This window comes from Anolis carolinensis, chromosome 1, assembly GCF_035594765.1.
Source record: "Anolis carolinensis isolate JA03-04 chromosome 1, rAnoCar3.1.pri, whole genome shotgun sequence".
NCBI lineage: Eukaryota > Metazoa > Chordata > Lepidosauria > Squamata > Dactyloidae > Anolis > Anolis carolinensis.
The window spans coordinates 260,510,424-260,531,147 of NC_085841.1; the positions used below are offsets into that span (position 1 = coordinate 260,510,424).

Sequence of the window (20,724 nt, forward strand, 5' to 3'; positions counted from 1 at the left end):
TAACTTTTAAATATGCTTTGGTGTGGGAACTGGTTTTGCAGTCAAAAGAGATAGGAATACCCAACTCAGCCTAATTAACTAGATGCAAGCCCCGTTTGACTCATGTTATAGATATACATTCAATTGCCTGAATCCCACATATCTGAATAAAATATAATCAGTTTTGCTGTATATGTCTTGGATTAGAAGTGTATAAATAATAATGTATAAATAAATTAATACTCTCACTGGTCTGAATGAGGAAAAAGGAGGGATATATGTCTGCTTGGTTCCATTCTGATCCCTTCTCAGCCTTGGACAGTGGTATTATCTTATGGACATGCTCAGGACAGTTCGGACATTGGGTACTGGATATGAGAGCTCTTCCCATGGTTTAGAACAGACATGGGCAAACTTCAGCTCTCCAGGTGTTTTGGAGTTCAACTCTCACAATTCTTAGAATCATAGAATCATAGAATAGTAGAGTTGGAAGAGACCTCATGGGCCATCCAGTCCAACCCCCTGCCAAGAAGCAGGAAATCGCATTCAAAGCACCCCCGACAGATGGCCATCCAGCCTCTGCTTAAAAGCCTCCAAGGAAGGAGCCTCCACCACAGCCCGGGGGAGAGAGTTCCACTGTCGAACAGCCCTCACAGTGAGGAAGTTCTTCCTGATGTTCAGGTGGAATCTCCTTTCCTGTAGTTTGAAGCCATTGTTCCGTGTCCTAGTCTGCAGGGCAGCAGAAAACAAGCTTGCTCCCAGCCGGTAGGCTGCTAGGAATTGTGGAAGTTGGAGTCCAAAACACCTGGAGGGCTGAAGTTTGTCCATGCCTGGTTTAGAATGATCAAGTGACTTCTTGAACTGAATTCCCATGAGGACTTTTATGGTTGCTTGCTTCCTTCAGTTCCTAGGGAAGGAGGCAGTCTATACTCCCTTGTATAACAGAAAAGAAAAAGAGCCGGCAATAGGACTCTGTGTTTTCCCATCACTTCTGCTCTGTTCTGCTACCAGGCTTTTGAAAAGCTTCAAGATGGCAATGGCAAGAGCAAACTATAGGACTGGTTTAACTCCTTTAAGATCATGGTGGAAATGCCCTAGAGAAGCCAGACTATACAGTGCTACTACATCTTTTACTTTCTCGAAGCCTGTAGAAAAGGCGAGGAGTCTCCAAGAAGTGGGTAGAACAAAGCTCCTTTGGGAGAGACGGAAGGGCAGGAACAGGAATGAAATAATGAAGAGCAGGTCTTCCTGCCCCAATACCCCTAAGCATGCCCACAAAATTTCACAGGCAAGGCACTAAACACAAGAGCCTTGTTTTTATTATAGTATTAGTCACATATGCAGGTGTCTGGCTCATTATCCAGCCACATTTTCAATTTGTAGAACATGCAAATGTTAATAATGGGCCATTATATTTTTACTACTTCACTCTTACCTCAAAAATTTTCAGATTTTGTCATGCCAAAGGTATACTTTGAAAAGAAAAATGCTCTGAAAACAGATTATGATTACTCTCCAGTTGTGGTTCTTTTTCTTGTCTGCTGTCTTGTATAAGAGCTACTCCCTCCCCGCCTTATCACAGGGATCATGGTTCAAAGGCATATTCTAAGGGGAGAGGGATTTTTCTGTTTCTTGTGCTGGTTGATTTAACTTCTTTTGATGACATAACCTGCAAAAGCCCCAGGACCTCTGGTGTCATCATTTGTCACCATCCCCTAGAGTAGTGGATGCAATAACATTTTTTATTCAGAGGAGTGGGATTTTCCCAATAGCAGTGTATTATTGTGTGTTAGATCTTTTCTTATGCAGTCTTTTGTCAGCTTGCTCTTGAATGGTCAGTTCAGCCTTACAGAGTCAGTGTGGTACACTGGCTTCAGTTTGTACTATCTCTCTGGTTTCAATTCCCTGCTCAGCCATAGAAATTCATGGGGTGATTTTGCGTGAGTCATACACTGAGCCCCAGAAAACCCTGCGATAGGTTCACCTTAGGGTTGCCATAAGTCAAAAATGAATTGAAGGCACACAGCAGCAACAACTTTACAAAATATCTGTTTCAATCTCCCTACCAAAAGTGTTTTTTTGGTGTGATGAACATAGTTCCCCAAAGTTTTCAACTCTTAGGGAGCTTGGGATTGGAGGTGTAGCTATGGATGCTGTCATCCCCACCAATCTTCAGACTGTAGATTGACTGTGGGATGGTGGAGAACAGTATCACCTGTGCTAAACACAAGGCGAGTATGTAGAAAGAAGCGGGTGAAGCTTTACACTGTGAAACTAAATGTCACTGTTGCAGATTGGATCACTGTTAAAGGCCAAATCACTATGAAAGACTTCATAGCATTGGAAAAAGCTTTTGGGGTAATCTGATTCAGTCCCCAGTGCAGTGCCAGAGGTGCACAGGGCCTGACTGGAAGCTTGACCAATGACTGTTTCCATTCCTCCAGCAAAAACTTTCAGAAAGCTTAGTACCACAACCTGAGGTAATCGGTTCCAGTCTGTAATCATTTCATGCTTTCTTCAAGTGTCACCAAAATCTGCTTTCTTGCAATTTTCACTTGTTTGCTGTAGCCATATTTCCTGGAACAGGAGAGAGCACATCTTCTCCCTCTTTTTCTGATAACCCTACATGACATTTGGTCGCTCTCATCTCATGCTCAAGTGTGGAGCACCTCAGGCCCTGCGGCTGAATCTGGCCTTTCTAGGATCCCAACTTGGCCTTCCTGGGGTCTCCCAGATGGCCCCACCTCTTTCCCCTATTTCCTATTCTGAAAGGTTGAAGTGCTTCTCCTGAAATGTAGCTGCTGACAGTAAAAACATTCTGCTAAAATATGCTAGTATTGTTGGTCCCACCCTTTTGTCTTTGCTCCTACCCACTACTGGAATGCAGCCCACTGACAATTTCTCCGAAATTGAATTTGGCCCTGAGACAAAAAGAGGTTCCCCACCCTAGTAGTAGCTGCTCCCTTCTCACTGTCTGTTCCCTGCCCCATCTTGGCATTTAGTTTAAATTCTCAGGCAAAAAAAATAATACTTTGTACTTCAGTTATTCTGTGAAGTACTCTGTACATTTACACTGTGTAAATGAGAAATGTCCTGATATGTACAAATAGAATAACACATGATTGGCACAGAAGCCATCTGCAGAAATGTTATGCACTTGCTTCCAGTGATCATACACAGGAGTTCTGTGGCCCAAACCTGGCAGACTCTTGCTTTTCTTATGAATCCATTTTAATTAGGCATTGCAATTGAGAATTTCCACTTGGAACAGAATCATCTGTCACTCCCTTTTTGTTTTCTCTTCAAAGATAAAACAAAAAATTCTCAGGCCTTCCCACGTCTTTTGCTTATTTTTTTTCTAAAGCTGACCTTGTCATCACCAGTTGAATGCAAGAGTTATTTTGAGTTTTAGGCACTGTGAAATACAACACCCCCTCCCAAAAATAACACATTTATTTGTAAGAAAGGGGACTTATTGAAAAATCTTGTGATGCAAATGCTTCTGCTCTTTATATAGATTAAGTATCCTTTATCTGAAATGTTTAGGACCAGAAGTGTTCTGGAGTTCGTTTATTTATTTTGATTTTGGAATACTTGTAATTGTGTATACATACGGAATGAGATGTTGGAGATGGTACTCAAGCCTAAACTTGAAATTAATTTACATTTCATATATATCTTTTATGCATAGCATGAAATAAATCTTATGTAATAATTTAATTTTTTTTGTGCATGTCACAAAGTTGGTGTACATTGAATCTGTAGAAAGACACGGCGTCACTATTTCAGCCACCCATATGGACATTTTTGGATTTTGGAGTATTCTGGATGAAGGATACTTAACTTTACTAGTTTGTCATGCATGTTACCATTCTTCACAAAAAGATCCTATTCCTTTACTTTGCTTTCTGAGCCGCAGTGGTGCAATGGGTTAAAACCCTTGTGTCGGCTGGACTGCTTACCTGAAAGTTGTGTTGCTGACTTGAAGGTTGCCAGTTCGAATCCGCGAGTCAGGTGAGCTTCCATCTGTCAGCTCTAACTTGTGGGGACATGAGAGAAGCCTCCCAGCAATGTCTCTGTAGACAGCCAATTTTCTCACAGCAGAAGTGACTTGCAGTATGTTCTCAAGTCGCTTCTGACACGATAAATGTTTTGTTTTGTTTTTTTGCTTTCTGCCCAAGAGTAAGTCAGCACTTACTTTTAGTCCTTATTAGGTTATTTTGGGGCTATCTTATCCCTCAAACATAAAAGAAGAGGGCTGTTTCAGCAAGCCTTGGGGTTTTCCCAAGTCTCGCCATAAATCTGCCTTGTGTATAGATACTTCTGCGATAGCACCTACAGGGCTACTAAAATTGTTGAAAGATATAAATATATTTATAATTCACATTCCACATATCTCTTTGAGGAATAGATTTATATATTTTTTCTTTAAACACCAAAATATTTTGACTCCCTGCCTTATTTGTTCCTCTCCTCTTGCCATGTTTTCCTCCTGTGTTTGAAATCAACTCCATGTTAAACAACTCAGCTTCTTCCTTTTGATCTTTCCCCTTATCAAGACTCTGTTCCCCAGAATTGTTCCCCAGACAGAGTGAATCAACAGAGCCTTGCCTTTTCTTTGCCGTCAGCTATCAAGTTAACCCCTCTTGACCTTACACATTGGAAAGTGATATACCATAATTAGTCTATTGGATACCCTGAACAAGTGACCTCCTCCCTTTTTGTGAATGAATGGCTTTTGGAACAGGTCATGTTACTTATTTTAAAAGGAGTGGGAGTGAAGTAGTTTCTGTGAACTGTAAGAAAGTGTGACAGCCTCACCCACTCTCCTTTTGCATTGATCTCTTTCACCATCTTGCTTTAAAAAAACAACAACTTGGTTTGATCATGTTCTCTCAAGCTAAGCTGCACTCCTGGTAGACTTGTTGGCATTTGCTGGGCTCTGGTGGTAAGACACTGCAACCCTGAAGCAAATACCTGAGTACTGTTTGCTTGGAAAGCCAACCATTTTATAATGAGAGCAGCTTCTGCCGTTCCCTGAGTGGCTGCAACTAAGAGCTGGCATTGGCAGCTAGACCAAGGCTGGGTGACAATGACCATTGGCCATGATTCAGGCTTTCTTTGTAGTTCTCACATGGAAGAAAAGTGAAATCAGAAGAGCTAGAGGTAGAAAATTTTATGGGTGCAAGAATGCTCATGACAAAATCTGTTTGCAGTAGTTAAAGGCAAATATAACAGAATTAACCCTCCCCCTACTCCTGATATACGGCTCTCTGCTAGCTCTTCGGCTTCTCTGGGTCTCTCTCAATGCATATAAGTCTTGCCTGAGGCCGCTAGACTAATAATAATAATAATAATAATAATAATATTAATAATAATAATAATAACTACTTTATTTTTATACCCCACCTCCATCTCCCCGAAGGGACTCGGGGCAGCTTAAATGGGCCCATGCCCAGATAATTACAGTCATTAGAAAATAAAAACACATCAAAATAAAACACAATTATACATGTTAAACATAGTAAAATAGCAATGATGTCAAAGCACACAATTTAAAACCCGAGCAAAGTTCATAGAAGCGAACTGGGCCAAAGTGCATTGGAGTGTATATTGTAAACTAGAAAATAAGGTAGGTGACCAAAGTGCTACAGTTGATAGAAGATTTTGGATGAGATAGATGTTGGAGTTATTTCCAGCTGAAGGAACAGAATAAGGTGCATCAAATATAGTAGTAGCCACTGGAACGGAACCTGTCTTGTGGGTGAATATTCATTCTCCAAAGGCCTGCTGGAAGAGCCAAGTTTTTAGGCTTTTCCTAAAAAATAACAGGGTGTGTCCAGGCCTGTAGCGAGGGGGCGGTTTTAGGGGTTCAAACCCCCCCGAAATTTTTCAGGTTATAAAAAAACCTTGTTTACTCATGAATTTTAACTGGTTAACCAAATCCCCATGCTAAGTCTATGAGACACAAAACATTAAGAGTCCCTCCAGGCACTATCTCAAGCAGATATTGACAGGTTTGTAGCGGGGAGGGGTGTGTGCTAGGGGTTAACACCCCCCCCCAATTTTCAAACCCCCCCCCCAATTTTTTTTTCTGGCTACGGCCCTGGGTGTGTCCTTGCCTAATCTCCCTGGAGAGCGAGTTCCAGAGCCAGGGGGCCACCACGGAGAAGGCCCTCCCCCTCGTCCCCACAAGCCACGCTTGTGACGGAGGTGGAAGCAAGAGAAGGGCCTCCCCTGGTGATCGAAGAGAACATGCAGGTTTGTAGGGGGAAATGCGGTCATAAAGGTAGGGAGGTCCCGAACCTTTTAGGGCTTTGTAGGTGATATACTCTGAGTAAGTGAGAAATTTAATGATAGAATGAGGGGTGGGGTGATAGGGGGTCCAAAAGCACACACACACCACTGAAACACTAATATTCAATCTTCTCTGTCCTGAACTCAGTAGGTGGTCTTTACCAAACTACTTGCTCTCAGTTGCAGCTTACCTATATAATAATGGAGAGATAAGGTGGGATATTATAATAGTTGATATTAGGATTGCAATCACATTATAAACGTAAAGCACTGTGAATACTGGGAAACTTTATATTAATGTTAAATGTTATTATAAGAGCACATATAATATTACAAGCATATGCCATGAAACCAGCTACCAGGAGACCATATCCTGTGAAGGTGGCATTATCAAATGGCACTGTTTAAGTCCTCTTCCAATGGCATTGCCTACTCCTGATCCTACATTGTCAGATTCCCAAGTATAACATACCTTTGAATTTGGGTTTGTGTATGAGGGGTGCAGTTTAATTCTGCTTCTCTTTGTTTCTGAAGTTATATCTGCATAACTCTGGGGAAAGGTTAGTGAACCACGTACATGTATTCCCTGAGCATGCAGCTCAATGAAGAAATTACGTCATGCACAGAAGCTCAACAGCTGACTTTTGAAAGCCATTATTTGATGAATCAGCACTGTCTAGGCTTTCCTTGTGCACACCCAACATCATTAAGAAAAGATCTTGCACAAGAGCTAGAGTAGCATCGGCAGCTATGATGCTTTTCAGAACTTTCCATGGGCATCAGAAAGCAGAAAATGTATACAGTTGCAACAGCTATTTGTAGCAACAGTATGGTAATTGAAACCTGGTTTATTGCAAGGTTGTGTAACAGCAGATGCAACATATAGCTAAATAAAGCAGGTAAAAACAATAAAATGTTGCATTAATTTCCCAACAAATAAATTGATTTTTTTTGCCTATGTTGAATGAGTGCTTAATTTTAGCTTTCATGTGTATGTCAGAATTCAAGTCTGTTCTTGTGACTTCTCTTACTTTGGATTGTTTGGAGGTACAAATAAAACTTAAAGTCAAAGAGGCAAATTGCTCTTTTGAATGTCAGCTCTCCACAGTCAGATATCATATGTAATGGCAACTGGTCATAATCATAATTCTCTGTGCTGGGTGATATAGGACAATAAAAGTAGCTGCTGTTGCCATCAGCAATGTAACCAGCTCCTGTGAAATTTTAAATATAATTTCTAGTTATAATTCTGCTATCTGTTTCTTTTTTTGCTTTCTCAGTGTCATCATTTTAAGATAGGGAACTGAGGCTTAAGAGAAAACAATTTATCCCAAACTACCAATTCACACTAAATAGATATTTTTATCTACAGTAGAGTCTCGCTTATCCAACATAAACGGGTCGGCAGAACGTTGGATAAGCGAAAATGTGGGATAATAAGGAGGGATTAAGAAAAAATCTATTAAACATCAAATTGCACTATGATTTTACAAATTTAGCACCAAAACATTATACTTTACAACAAATCAACAGAAAAAGCAGCTCAATACATGGTAACGTTATCTAGTAATTACTGTTGCTGGTCATCGACTGTATTAAATATATATGTATATATAAAGGTAAAGGTTTCCCCTGACGTTAAGTCCAGTCATGTCTGACTCTGGGGGTTGGTGCTCATCTCCATTTCTAAGCCGAAGAGCTGGCGTTGTCCGTAGACACCTCCAAGGTCATTTTATGAATTTAGCACCAAAACATTACAATGTATTGAAAACATTGACTACAAAAACACTGACTACTAAAAGGCAGACTGCGTTGGATAATACAGAACATTGGATAAGCGAAGGTTGGATAAGCGAGACTCTACATATACAAATTCAGTAGAAGGCCCACATGGTATAGTGGTCTGAGCATTGGACTTTGACTCTGGAGACTGTCATTCAAATCTCCCATTCTGCCATTGGAACTCACTGAGTAACCTTAAGTGAGGCATATTCTCTCAGGAGAAAGGAAAGGCAAACCCTCTCTAAACAAATCTTGCCAAGAAAACCCCTGATATGTTCACCCTGGGGTCACCATAAGCCAGAGATTCACACTGTCAAGGTTGGATAAGATGTTTAAAACCTGCCAAATTAAATTATTTGACCAGGGAAGCTCTATTTCCTGATGGCATGGCAGAGGAAAAGAGGGAGTAGCAAGATTTTCTGCTTCTCCTCCCATTTCATTTTGCTTTAAAGCAGTGGTTCTCAACCTGTGGGTCCGCAGATGTTTTGCCCTTCAACTCCCAGAAATCATCACAGCTGGTAATCTTGCTGGGATTTCTGGGAGTTGTAGGTCAAAACACCTGGGGACCCACAGGTTGAGAACCACTGCTTTAAAGCAATTTCTGGGAGGGATCCATTTTGACCTGGTCAAATTGTGTCTGAGAAGGAGAAGAAGAAGGAGAACATTTGCTCCCTTCCCAGCATCTTCCCTCTTTCTCCTCCAAGGCTAATGCTCTGCTACAGAAGATGACCTGCATGGATTTTTTTGGAACGGAATAGACTAGTCTTCCCTCCAATTTTGTGGGGGCTAGGGCTACAAAATTCCACAAAAGTTGGAAAACTGCTAATCTTTTAAAACTTTTTTTACCTGAGACAACACTTCCCTCAGAATTTGTAGGTCCTTCAGCATGATTCTGTGGTCAACTTCCACAAGAATCATGCTGGAAGACTTGAGATTCCTAGACAGAACATCTTATTCAAGTCTAATAATCAAATCCACAAAAGTTAAACCCACAAAAGTGGAGGCTGATTGTCTGCTATTGATGTCTAAGGCTAACATCCTAGTTAACATTCAGGAAATATGGGGATTAAAGTCCCAAACATCTGGTGGAAAGAGTTTAAGAAACACTCTTCTACAGGATAACTGAAAACTCTAAACCCATCACAATGTTGCAGAAGACATTCTTCCAGGATGGTAGTGAGCATACTTGCTTCTTCCTGGCTTCCAGTTTGAGATGGCGAGCTATGAATACTGCCTTCAAGTAAGAAAGGACAACTCTGTGTTCAGATTGATGTTTTTTAATTTGAAAAGGGCTGTATATACATGTGCCCATTACTTGCTTAATTTGTTAATGAAAAAGATTTTTCTTCAAAATGCAGAATTCCTATGAGAATTATGGGGTTTGATTTGGTTTTAGCATTATCATATTCATGCCAGACCATTAATGCATGGTTTCTGGTAGAATTGCTTTTTTTTTGTGGAGAAATTTAGTGTTTGGACTGAACATAAGAAGTGCATTTCCAATCTGAATTCACTTCTCTAAATAAAATAAAAATCAAATATCTTTCTGTTTCAACCAATCTTTTATTGCATTGACATGAAATGTAATCTGTTCTCCCAGGCTTTTCCTTCCCTGCTCAATGGAGATAGACTTGGACCTTATAGATCAACATATTTAAATAGAATTTTTCATTTCTCCGTATAATTCATTGTATTTTGTTAACTGACAGTGGTTCCCAACCTTTGGGCCTCCAGGTGTTTTGGACTTCAGCTCCCACAATTTTTAACAGCTGGTAAAATGGTTGGGATTTCTGGGAGTTGAAGTCCAAAATATCTGGAGGCCCAAAGGTTGGGAACTATTGTTTAACATAACACTTTTCTTTTTCTAAGCCAATGTTGTGGTACATATTGGAACAGGGGTTGATTTGAGATGTTAGGGGTAAAGTTCATGGCTCCTTTCAACTTCTAATTTTGCTTGTTCTGCATCACACAGATACTCCATAACAGGTCATAGCTGGCAGCAAACTCTGTTTTTTATCTGTATGTTTGAGTGGGCCACAAGGAAGGAAAAGATAGAGAAGGCAAGTTATCTGACCTGCTTCCAAAATTGTTTGAGGGAGTATCAGTTCTGGCATTGAATGGGACTCACTTTCTCTCAAAGTGAAATAAATAATTGCAAGTGGACCAGCTGCTACTGAATAAAGGATGAAATAGATTTAATGCAATACTTTCTGTACACCAGTCTCATGATATCTGTAGAAGGCTTCTAATACATAGAACATAGAACTTTTACAATTAAACATTTGATACAGTATTTAGCATAACTGAGGTGTGATTCTCATTTCTTTTCTTATCTTTGTAATCATTGAACAAGTGGGATAATATTTCATGAGGCTTGTCCATTGCTTGTTTGCATGGCTTCTTTGCTTTGCATGTATTTTCCTAGTTCAAAAATGTGTTCCCACCCCTGTCACTTGTTTGGGCTCTGAATATTAGCACAAGACAGTAGGAAAGTAATGTACTAACTGGTTCTGGAGGGAAACCCACATGCCACATACACATGCCCTAAGCAGTTCTGTGATGTTCTGGTTTTTTATGAGGTAAAAAGATACATAAGATATTACTCACAAGAGCAAATAAAACTCCAGTTCTCTTTAAAGCTATGTAAATTATACTTTGCCCCTGCTTTTATACTCCAGTGTGTACTTAGTGATAAGTGGGAATTCCACCTTGTTGTGACCAAAGCTATTCCCACCCTCTCCACATCACAAACCCAGCTTGCCACCCAAGTAATCAGAGTCTGTTAACATTACTTTTGGTGTACTATAACTTCTAGAAACTCTTGACCATGATGGCTGGAGAATTCTGGGAGGTGTAATTCAACAATGTAACTTTCCCAAACTCTGCCAGTAATGAAAAATCTGCAGTTAATATTTTCTATTATATCTTGAATGGAAATGTATTTAAATGTTAAAAGATAAATAGTTGTGAAATATGTATTACCTTACTTTTCAGGGATTCTTTCATATTATACAAGTATAGCACACTGTTTCCACTGACAATATCAGAATTTTGGGACGTGCAATTTAGGGAGGGATAGTTTGGAGTATTGGACATAGAGCTCTATTGCCTCTGACCAAACTACAGATCCCAGGTTTCCATAGGATGTTGCCATGGCAGTGGGATCATAGTGCTCTAGTTGTATAATGTGAAAGGGTCCAGGGCATAATTCCATAATACTAAGTCAGGAAGCCTGCAGGTCCCATTTCCTTAAATTAGATACATATAATTGATTAGAATGATGAATCAACATAGGTAAATTCCATTAATTCAATGGGTCTAGTCAGAAAGATTTAGGCCTCTGTCTCTTACAATCTGGTTGAGTGAAATGTTCACTCAAATGTCTGTAAAGTTGACTGGAGCTGATTGGGCAGTAGAAAGCCAAAATTACTGGAGAGCATCAGGTTGGGAGAGACAGCTTTAAGAAATTGTTCTTCATTGTTCTTTTTCTTCATCATGCTATTTTATCCTTGATATATTTAACATTTAACACCAAGGAGCCCCTGTGGTAAAGCAAGTTAAACTGCTGAGCTGCTGAACTTGCCGACTGAAAGGTCGGTGGTTTGAATCTAGGGAGCAGGGTGAGCTCCCACTGTTAGCCCTAGCTTCCGCCAACCTAGCAGTTCAAAAACATGCAAATGTGTCTAGATAGATAGGTATCGCTCTGGTGGGAAGGTATGGCCCTCCATGTAGTCATGATAGCCACATCACCGTAGAGGTGTCTACAGACAGCGCTGGCTCTTCAGCTTAGAAATGGAGATGAACACCTCCCCCCAGAGTCGAACACAACTAGACTTAATGCCAAGGGGAAACCTTTACCTTTACCTTATTTAACATATTTTAGCATGTTGGATCCTGCTTCATCGTGCAGTGAGTCACATAACAAACCTGATTCTTTTCCTTTCATAGTAAATTCTTTTCTGTTCTGGGTGGTCAATCCTTTACATGTCAAGATGGCACTCAGCTGATCACAGAATGAATTTCATACAGGCTTGTTGGTAGAAAATGTGCTTCTGTAACTTACTGTTTCTCTCTTGAATTTGCACATGCTCACAACACTTTTTGCTTGTTTAGTAACTATTTCCATATTGTTAAGCAACCAAGATGCTTTATATGATTAAACATTTTTAATAAAGCAATAAAATTCTATCATTAAAAATCTTTCAGTTTTACTAAAATTGTTTTTTTTAAACCTAGATTTTTGACATAAATCTAAAGAAAGATTTTCAGATCTCTGCCCTGCTAGTAATTTAACAATAAACCCAAATATTCATGGATGCTTTGCAAATCCATACAACTACTTTCTTCAACCTTGTGCCCTCCAGATGTGTTGCACTACAACTTTGGTTATCTACTAGCAATATGAATGTTTATGTGAGTTGTAGTCCAACACACCTGGAGGGCACCGGATGGGATTGATATACTAATAGTTTAACTATGTGAACAGGAGATGAAAGTCACAAGTTAATTGTGGCTCAATGAAGTCTGGTCTCGCTCTGCTTCTTTCAGTCTATTACCAACCTAGAAGCTGCTCAAATTAAATGATTCATTTTTTCTTTCATTGCTTTTTATAAAACATGCCCTAATATTTGACGTGGAGCTTCCCTGATTTTTATCCCTGGTATAGACTTTTTATTAATACCGTATATGCATGAGTCATCAGATACATCCTTCAGAACAGAGGACTGCTTTGAAAAGAATAATGTCCATGACGATAGCAACCAGTGAAAGCCTGTGTGGTGCTCTGGGTAATATGCTCAACTTTAATCCAGTCTTATGCAGGAGATTCAGTCTGTTACCAGTTTATTTAAACACTTGATAGGGATTGGGATTACCAATTTGCAAAGTACATGACTTTAAGACATTATTCAAAATGTGGACAAATGGTTTTTTTTTTATTTACACTTGCATCTCAGTTTTCTTCCAAGCAGCTAAAGCAAAGCATGTCTGCAGGCTGTTTTATCTTGATAATAACACTGTGAGGTAGATTAAGGAAACCGTTATTTATTAATGGCCACACATTATTCCTAAAATAGACTAAAGCCCAAATCTCATCATTCACAAAAGTCAAATGACATTTTGTGCGGGTGATCAAAATAATATACAGTTGCTGTTTTCTTCATATATAAAAAAGATGTTTTTCCACCTTCCTGGGGACATGAGGGAAGAAGAATGGCTTTTGATCAGGAAAACAGCGCAGGTCATGCGTAGTTTGCACCAAATACATGGGCAACCTACCACAACCTCCAGGGTATCATCTCAGCTTTAATAAACTTCTGGGTAATTGTATTTTGTATCACCCATGCATCATATCATTTAGTTTTTCTGAATAGTTTGATTTGGGCTCGAGTTTATCTTAGCAATAATGTGTACACATTAATAAATAATTGTGTCCTTAAGCTATCTCACAGTGCTATTGTCAAGATAAAACAGCCTGCATATTTGCTTCCTTAGCTGTTTGAGAGAAAACTGAGACTCAAGTGTAAATAAAATATTTGTCTAAATCAAGAAGGCTATATTAATTAATGACTGATCACTTAATTTTATTTACAAATGAAATGAAATGTTTCCATGCAACTTTTTTGGCTCAGATATATTGTAATGTTCCTGCAATAATGAATGCTCTAGTCATTGTTTTGGGATTAAATACCAAATCCAGCAGGACATTTTGTGTCTGCATAACTGCAAAACAAACAAACAAACAAACAAAAAACCAACAACAACCCCTAGATCTATTTTCTGTGCCATCTTACTAGTACTGACTTGATTGCATTTAATAAAGGGCTGCTTTGTTTTTTATGAGCTGGATTCAGGCTTCATCATTTTTACAGTAAAACCACTGAGAGCAATGGGATTTAAGATTGAATCCAATTTATTTCCGTAGATCTATTCTATTATGATTGGATTTAAACCTCCTTCTCAAGCAGAAAAAAACTAGCCCGTTTAACTAGCCTTATCATTCCATAATCACCTGTGAAACAAAAGTCATGAATGATAAAGGAAATCTGTAACTGCATCTCATCCTTTAACCAAGAGTCACTCAGATTTGTGGTTTTGGTTGTGGGTTTGAACCTGAGTTGTCACCTCTGTTGTAGGAAAGTGAATTTTATCTATTATTCGGCATGTTTGACAAGCATAACTTAAATGTTTGTTTTCTTTCCCAGTGGGAGGTCATGCAGATAGCAGTACCCGTAGCTGTCCAGAAATGTGGAAGGAAGGAAGTTTCTTCCCATGCTCCATATTTCCCCTATAAAACTTATCTTGTTCATCTTAATAGGTTAGAACCATCTGCAAAAAGCGCCAAAATGTTTTGAAATTTGAGAGAGAGCCTTTCCACCACCAGAAATTTACTTGTGGTCTTGTGGAGGGTTTCACTGGAGCTCAATTCTCAAAACTATTTGACAATAGTTGTCAGGCAAGTTACAGTAGAAGGATTCATTTCATGCTGAATTCACTGGTTTCTAACTAGTGAGTTCATATTTTGTTGCATAGACTCATAGGGTTGCCATGTGTTCATTATTATAAGGGATGCTCTTTATTTGAGGTATAGAAAGCTTGCCCTTTACATGAATGGCAGGTGTCTTTTATTATAAAGACAGCCACCTGTTTGAAGAAAGCTTTTCCTTTCATATAGACTGAACAAAATGCCCCAAACCTCATTGTTTGGTGTATGTGGACTCTTTGTTAAAACAGCAATGTGTCTATCATGTAATGAGAAAATACGGCAACTTTATACATGACTTTATACGTAACAGTGCTCCATGCAGTCATGCTGGCCACATGGCCTTGGAGGTGTCTACAGACAATGCTGGCTCCTTGGCTTAGAAATAGAGATGAGCACCAACCCTCAGAGTTGGACACAACTAGACTTAATATCAAGGGAAACCTTTACGTTTTCTATACATGACTAAGTTAATTGTAATCATTACTTTTAGTTGTTATTTAGATATAAGACAAATATGTTTGTAGCTACTTTTGATTGTCAACCCAGCATATCATGAATTTTGACTGTCCCTTATTGCTATATTGTGGAAAATTCATGAAAGTAAAAAAGATTAGAATAGCTGGACAGTGCCTGCTAATTGCTAGTGTGAAAAGTTCTCAACCTAGGCTCATCCTAAAGAAACTTCTTTCATATTTTATTTTTCTATGCACCATTACACACCACCACAAATTGTTCTCAGTTAAATAAATTCTTCTTCTACTTCATAACCTTTATATTGTTTATGTGCAGATTCTCATTCATTTTAAATGTATTGCCCCATTAAATTATTGTTTGCTATGTATGCAACACAATACAAAGTATGTTAACATGTGAGGGTGAAATTCTGAATTTTGTACTTAGCTATGCAACCACCTGCAAATTGTAACATTAAATTAGGGTGAGGGGGTACCAAAAGGTCAAATATGCATGTGCATATTTCACTTTGCATAGTAACGTATACAAAAAATGAAGGCTGGTATCATGCACTGGGTATCATAAATGTGCCATTTGTCTTTGAAACACATCTTTGTACCTATATTTCCCAATACTAAACCTCCCCAAAACTACCTTTTATGTAATGCTCTTCCTCCCAAAACAGCCATTTCAATAGTGTTGAGGAGTGGGAATCAGCAAATATGTGCCCAATGCTTTTGCTGTAACTTGAAGTGTCGCAGTTCCTTTCAGAGATCCCTGCAGATTATATCATTGTCGTTTATCTGACTGCACTAGATGAAAATAGCTGGATGAGTCTCCACTGATCCCCTGGTTCTTCAGTGACCCAAAATGACTATGTTGTGGGGAGGGGGGTTGGATTTTGGGGAGGGGAAATTGATCATTGCACAGTTGGTAAAGAACGCCAAACTCTGCAACGACCACAAATGTGAGTTGCAATAACCAAAAATCTAAGTCTGTCTAGGGCCATCCTAATACATCAACTGAATTCTAGTCAATGTCTTTCTTCTGAAAGACCTAACAACTAAAATTTCAAACATGGGAAATTAAAGAATTGAGGAATTGGGGGGGGGGGGGAGGCTCACAAACAATTAATGTGCTTAGTTGAAGATGATGGGAAAAGAGTTGAGTCAACATCTTTAAAAATATATTCCTTGTCCTACAACTATGCACAGTGACTGCTTGCATAGATTTTTGCTGGATGTTTAGAATGACTATAGTGGGATTTGTAAGCATTAAAAACCAATGATCTATGATACCATTATAAAATGATATCTCATAAAGCTGAATAGGTATAGTCAGCTAGGATGCAATGTGCCAAGCAGAAAATATTTATTTTCTACCATGACTCAAAGTATTCATTCAACATGATATTTAAAAAAAATAATAAACAAAACCAGAAGCTTCACCAAAGTGGACTTGTACAGATTCTTCTTTGGGGGAGCCACATTTCATTCCCCACACAGAGGAAGACACACACATACACCTTGTCACAATAATAAAAGCAGCTGGGCAAACTTGAGATAAAAGGTTGAAATGCATGGACTAAACCTCAGCCCACCAAACCATCCCACTTGCTGGATTTTGGCTCGTCTCGGCCAATGACTCAGCGGCTATTGAAACACAACCATTCTGTCGATTCCTAGCTGCTCTGATAGCCTACCTCCTCCCTTCCATTCTCCAGGAATTGTGCCAGGTTAGAGCTTTCTAAAAAGGGCCTTTGTTAAGTAACAATTAAAGAAGCATTTCAATATTTATACAAAGGGAAAGGATGCCTGGGAATGAAAAAGTGGAGAAGGTGAATGGAAAGGCAACATACAGAGCAGCAGCAAGTGTGTGGTTTTCTTGCCTGGCTGTTCACCAGAAAGGAGAAATCAGAGCAGCTAAACAGGAAGAAAACCAAGGAGCTTCCAGATAAGAAGGGAAAGAGCCCTTCAGTAGTTTCCCACACTTTGGTTTGGTACTTAAAATACTAGTGAAATAACAAACACGTGCAAGTTCCTTTGCTTTGGAGGATTTTTCCACCAGAGTCACAGCACCTGCCTACAAGTATCAAATTGATTTAATCATCAGTCCCTTTTCCTAAAGAAACTCTAGTTCAAGGGGGTAGACTTCAGGTCTTGGCAGAGATCCCAAGGTTGCTCAGCAAACTGAAGATCCTAGGACTCCAAAGAATGGAGCCATGGTTAAGGTGATATCCAACTGCTGTAGCTGCATGATGCGGATATACTTAGTCATACACACCCTGTTTGATGCCAAGAGTGTGCTCTGACATGCCGATTTCTCTGGCTAAGTGATGCAAATGCCATGAAGCAGCAGGGGGAGAATCTAGCATAAATCTGAATATCACTTGTCACACTATCAAATTCCAAAGGTATTTCTGTGCTAAAAAACCATGTGTGAGCTTGACATCTTGTCTATGAATTACAATGATATTAAGTCTGACTCATATCATTGCAATTCACTTTTATAGTTGTTGGCAGGTCAGCAGTCCTTTGCAGCCTTGTAACAACCAGAAGTCCCTACCCCTCCCTTTTAAGCCATTCGACTCCATTCAGTCTGGCCATTTCCATGTTGCCAAAGATTAGTACATCCAGCTCTTTACCAGTAACTAGCACACTGTAGCAGGCATCTTCAAAGAACTAGGCCTATCCAGTTGCGTAATTGCACAGACTTCACTTCCTTGTGGTACCCACAGTTGTCCTTCACAAAGCTAAGGTCCATGCAGGAGGTTTTGGTGTACGAAGCAATATAGCAATAGAGATTAGCTATGAATGATAGATACCTTGTGGCCTGATTTACAAAGTGAATCATGGTTGTATCTCCATGAAACAAGTGTGGCATCCATTCTACATTTGGTCAATATTTACACTGTTTAAAGGGCAAATACAATACAGTTACCTGTCTTGTGTCATTTATTTTCTTGTACTGTTGTAATCAAAGGGACAACCATATATCTAAACAAAGACATTTGTAATAATTACCAAATTTGTAAGTTTTAAACATGATTGGGCAGTGGATAATAACCTTTCTAAAATGTGTAGCAATTTCCAGTTTCTTCCCAGAAAAACAAATGGAGGTGTCATTACCCACAAGGCAGAATGCCAGGTTTCAGTACACTTTGTTCTGGGACATTATCCAGGAATGTGTGTGTTGGTGGAATGTGAACCATGAGGATATTACAGTCTGATTAAAAGAGCAGCAGAAGAACACCCAAATAAATTGGTAATAGGAAGAGTCAAAAGCATAAGATGAAGAATACTTCATACTTCGCAGCTTCATGAATTTAAAATGGAGGATAAAAACTTCTCAATGAAGCAAGACATGTCAATACAGGTTGAATATACCTTATCCGGAATTTTGAAATCCAAAATACTCCAACACCATCAGCTTAAAAATGGCTGAGATAATGACACCAATGATGGTGCATTGTACCCAAACTTTTTTTCTTGCACACAATTATTAAAATACCTCCAGGCTATGTGTATATGTATATGTGAAATGAAAAATTTTCATGTTTAGATTTGGGTCCCATCTCAAAGATACCTCACTATGTATATGCAGGTATTCCAAAATAAAAAAGACTTTTGACCCCAATCATTTTGGGATACTCAACCAGTATATGAGAGCTGGCATGGAGAACTCAAGATACATATAAATATAAATTAATGTTTGGTTCATTTAGGGGAGTGAAGGGAAAATAAAACCATAAACAGATTGTGAGAAGAAATAGCTGCCAAATTCTCCTTTAAAGACAGAACTTGAAACTGTCTAGTGAAGTGGATGGATGTTTGGTTGGGGATAGCAATAGGTTCTTCTCACAATTATCAACTAATATGGAATTAATTATCATAATGTGTATGATGCTATCTTCAAGAGCTTAGAGTACTTTTGTTGCCTGCTGTTTGCCACAATAGCAAAACGAAGCCACGGTGGGTGGTGGTGGTTGCTGTTATTGTATGAAGCAGCGTACATCTTAGCAAGTACTAGATCTTGGAGATAAACTGCAGGGGATGATTATTATCCAATATTCTTCTGACACATTTATCAGAGGCACCTGCCTGCCTGCCTGCTTGTGGAGGCAAAATGCATTAAGCAGCCTTTTGATCTGAGCCAGCCAGATACGTATTATCCTCTTATATTCTGTATGTAAAAGTCTGTACTCTTTAACATCTCAGCTCCATTTCTGAGGTTTGCTACTAATCACATATGTGTTGAATTGAGAAGTGTTTTGATGCTTAAAACCTGGAGTTTACTCCTAAGTATATGTGCATTGAATTCAGCATTTCTAGGTTTTGCTTGGTAAGAAATGTTTCCAAGTCACAAAACTGTGATCTGGCACAACATATTCTGCAGCTGATCCCATCTCTTGTCTCTACATTCTTCCTAATGCTACAACATGGCTTTTGAGTCCCAAAGCTTGAATTCAGCTTGTGGGCCTAAAGAAAATTCCCCATTCACCGATTCTACTGTACTTAGATGTCTTTAGGAGAACACAAAACTTGACAGTTACTTTTTGGACTGCATCTTGCAGATTTTCCGCAATCAGTGTGGCCGTTGGTTGTGCTGACTGAATAGTTCAGGGAATTGTTGTCCACAAATAAATTTCTACAGATTCTCAGAGAACAGAAAAATTCAAAAGGGCCAGAGACTGTTCAAAGTGCAGAAGCTAGGTAGTCATGATGAAGGAGAGAAGAACATTCAGCAAAAAGAGACATTCCTTTACTCTACTGAAAACATAGGACAACTTGAACTGCTTTCAGGTTGTTTTCTATTGTTTTGGCAGGCATCACAAGGGCCTCTTAGGAGCCATAAGGTATGGATGCAGGCAAATCCAAATGACTAGGAACATATGGTGGAAATTGGGGCATTGCAAAGTCAATGAGGGGTGGCTTTAAAAATTAGGTTCAGGTCAGGGACCCTTGACAGATATTGGATAATTGGCCAGGTGGTAATGATGCCAACAAGCATTTAAGGGCTATAATGGATAACAAACAGAGTCAACAGTGTCATGCAGTGGAGTGAAAAGAAGGTTGATGTAATTTTGAATTTAATTAACAGGAACAGTCATATTCAGAAAATTATTAGGAAGTATACAGTTCAGGGCTACGCAGCACTTATTCTGTTTCCAGCTTAAGTCAGGTTGTGACTTAATTTCTTCCAGGGTTCTTCCCTAGCACTGGCTGTCAATACCAAAGTTGAAACCTGAAACAATGTGAAGTATTCATATGTGAAAGTGCTCCTGAGTACTTCACCTACATCTGAGTAACTAGCATGTTCTCACACTCCAGGGACTGAAAGGAAAAGATTTCAGACAAATGTACAATGCAATCCAAAATACAGTGAAAAAATTAACTAATTCATATGCCATCATTTGACAACATCCAAATTAGTTGAAAAAAGGCAGGACCATCCAGGCATTAAATAACCATTCTTCAACCAGACCATCAAGGACAGGAGGATTATGTATTTGGTAGCAAAATAAAACTCTAAAGTGCTGAGTTTTTGTCTGGTTTGTAAGGTAACAGATTCTACTCTGATTTCCACACCTCTGAATTGCCTGGAGAAGCTGTGGGCCTGTATTCTGTGCTTCCTGACAGTGAATGTTGCATTTCATCAGGAGGAAGGATAAGTTTTTCTCAGTCTAAAGCAGGTGTGAGAATTGTGATGATCTTTAGATATTGTTCAGC

At 39.2% G+C, this 20,724-nt stretch overlaps 1 protein-coding gene across 2 annotated transcripts in view; it reads left to right on the forward strand.

The window, feature by feature from the left end:
- Positions 1-20,724, forward strand: part of pkp3 (plakophilin 3) — an 82,426-nt gene that overhangs the window by 34,495 nt on the left and 27,207 nt on the right. The window lies entirely within an intron of this gene.